Here is a 2,500-nt window from a genome sequence, read left to right as displayed (position 1 = left end):
TCATCTCTCCCGTCTCGGATATGAACCGTGGCTCTTTGTATACAGACCAGCCCAATCTAGCCGCTTCGTCTGCCAGAATGTTACTGATCTTGTTATGTCGCGCAATTCTTGCTTTCTGTACTGCAGGACATTGACCGAGAATGTGCGAAAGGGACTCGAGTCTGGCAGAGCATTTCCTGCAGGAACGTAAGGCCCCATCTCTGCCTCTGTTCAAGCTTTCTCTTGTTGGGTAAATATTTGCCCTTAGTTGTAGTGCTGCGATAAAGAAGCATTGTTTAAAGCCGCACCATGGCCTCAACCAAGCATTACTGATTCTATCATGCGCAAAGTTTACAATGCCCCTTCCTTGAACCGGCTTTTCGCACCATCTCTGAAATTCATGCTCCCTCCAATCGCAGGGTCTCGGATATACAGGTTCTTTTGACACCGAGTCCCTGAGAACGAATGTTGGGATTGCATCACTGTCACCCCCTGCTCGTACCCACAAATTACGGTATTCTTCCTCCATACCATGCGAGGACACAATATTACGGGTGATAGCATCGGACGAGTTTGCTATACGTTGCAGCCTTCTAACTTGAACCGAAGGGATTGTTTTTTCCAGTTTCAAGATGGCAAGGCCTCCGTCTCGGGCTCTGGCATATAACAGTCCATCACAAGTTGAAGCGGGAAGGTGGAGCCATCCTTTTACCGCCTTTCTAATCTCTTGGTCCAACCCACGGAGAGTTGATTGCTTGCAGTCCGAGTGGTCTGCAGGATATAACAATCTGGGTAGGGCATAGGCATTGAGTAGTTCAACCTTCTGAGTTGGCTTCAGAGGCGCCTCATCGATTTTCGAGATCCATGTCTTTAGCTGACAATGTAGATCAGGCTGTATAGTGCCAGTCCAAGGGCCAATTTTCAGACCAAGGTATTTAGTTGATTCATCAGGTTGGATCATATGGACATCTTTATTTTTGATAGTCCATGGGTCGCAGTTGTTCACCGTATATGAATCTTTGGTTGGGCTTATCATGAAGCCCTGGCACTTTCTGGCCTGAACCTCCAATCCCGATAGCCCACAAAATGATTCCAAGATCGCTAGATTGGCGGCCATACCAACCCAAGATTCGCTCACCAACACCAAATCATCAGCAAACGCAAGAGCTGTCACGTGGTCGGTATCAATGGAGTACCCAACTCCGTGTGACTCTAGGGTGCATATCAAAGGGTCCATGGCAAGATTGAAGAGCAGGGGTGACATGGGGTCACCCTGTTTGACACCAACACGTATGCTAATTTCTCGAGTCGACTCGCCATTGCTTTTGAACGAGGTCGTACACCGATCGTAGGCGTTCTGGATGATGCCCACCACGTGTTCATCTACTTTCTTGTGCCTTAACACCCATAAAATATGAGCATGCGAAACCGAGTCAAAAGCTTTCGCTATGTCGATGAACATGACAGCCAACGGCCTGTGCAATTTCTTAGCGTGTCTCATAAGGTCCTGTAGCACCTTAAGATTTTCAGAGCAGCCAGATGCCGCTATAAAACCACGCTGCCTTGGGTTTAAGGGACAAGCACGAGCAAGACGTGCAGTCATTATTCTGGAAAATAATCTCAGAATCATTGAACCAATCGTTATTGGTCTCCAGTTCCCCAATTCTTTCAGCTTTTCATCATCCATAACCTTAGGAATAAGAATCGTCCTATTCTTTTTCAACTCTTTGGGAATAATTCCTGTAATCATCCATGCATTAAATAGGGCTGTCAGTGTCCGACCCTCGGGGTCGGCAGCACAGATTGCAGCCCTTGTTAGGCCATCTGGCCCAGCTGCTGACGTTGGTTTAATGGCCCGTATGGCAGTCTGAACTTCCTCCACCGAAATTAGGGGCTCAAAGTATTCGTTATTTGCAACACCTGATGACTTAAATTGGCCCAGGCCATTGAATGGCAACACCTTCTCCCATTTTTCGCAGTAAAAACGATATACATCTGCGTTCGGGATTCGGCATTCATGACGTTCAGTGCCATCCAGGACTAAGGACGCAAGAAGAGAGCGGTTCTTAAAGAAGAGCTTCTGGTGCTTCATGAAGCTTCCTCGTTTTTCCGCTCTCTTCTTCATCCAAGATCGTGTGGGTAATATCCTGGGTTTAATAATGTCGTTCTCGGGTTTTGAACGTTTGCCTTTGTTTTTCACCAATCTCATCGGACAAAGCATCAATGCTGTGGCAGTTTCTACGAGGGCATCATGTTGGCCCTCGCCGTTAAGCCAAGCCTTTATTGCCTCCATTGCAGGCTTTTCCAGGGTCCCAGAATTCTCATTCGTAAGCCGCTCAGCTGCTTGAGCGAGTATGGATGAAGTCCCCGTTGTTACATTTGGTGGGGGAGACAATGTCTCAAGAGGCCTAGAAGAAAAATGTAAGCTGTCTGACATGGGGGCCCCTGTCTTTTTACTTCGGTCCCGTCTCTTGTCAGAGACTTGCTTGTTGGTCTTAGTCCCAAGCGCTTCAGCAATGAT

At 47.5% G+C, this 2,500-nt stretch overlaps 1 pseudogene; it reads right to left on the bottom strand.

Moving 5' to 3' along the window:
* LOC142914929 (28S ribosomal RNA) overlaps window positions 1–2,500 on the bottom strand; it is a 10,622-nt pseudogene that overhangs the window by 4,247 nt on the left and 3,875 nt on the right.

Source organism: Petromyzon marinus, unplaced genomic scaffold, assembly GCF_048934315.1.
Source record: "Petromyzon marinus isolate PM22_M1 ecotype Great Lakes invasive population unplaced genomic scaffold, UKy_Petmar_22M1.pri1.0 PM_G_Scaffold_29, whole genome shotgun sequence".
Classification (NCBI taxonomy): domain Eukaryota; kingdom Metazoa; phylum Chordata; class Hyperoartia; order Petromyzontiformes; family Petromyzontidae; genus Petromyzon; species Petromyzon marinus.
This window is presented reverse-complemented; position numbering and strand designations above follow the sequence as displayed.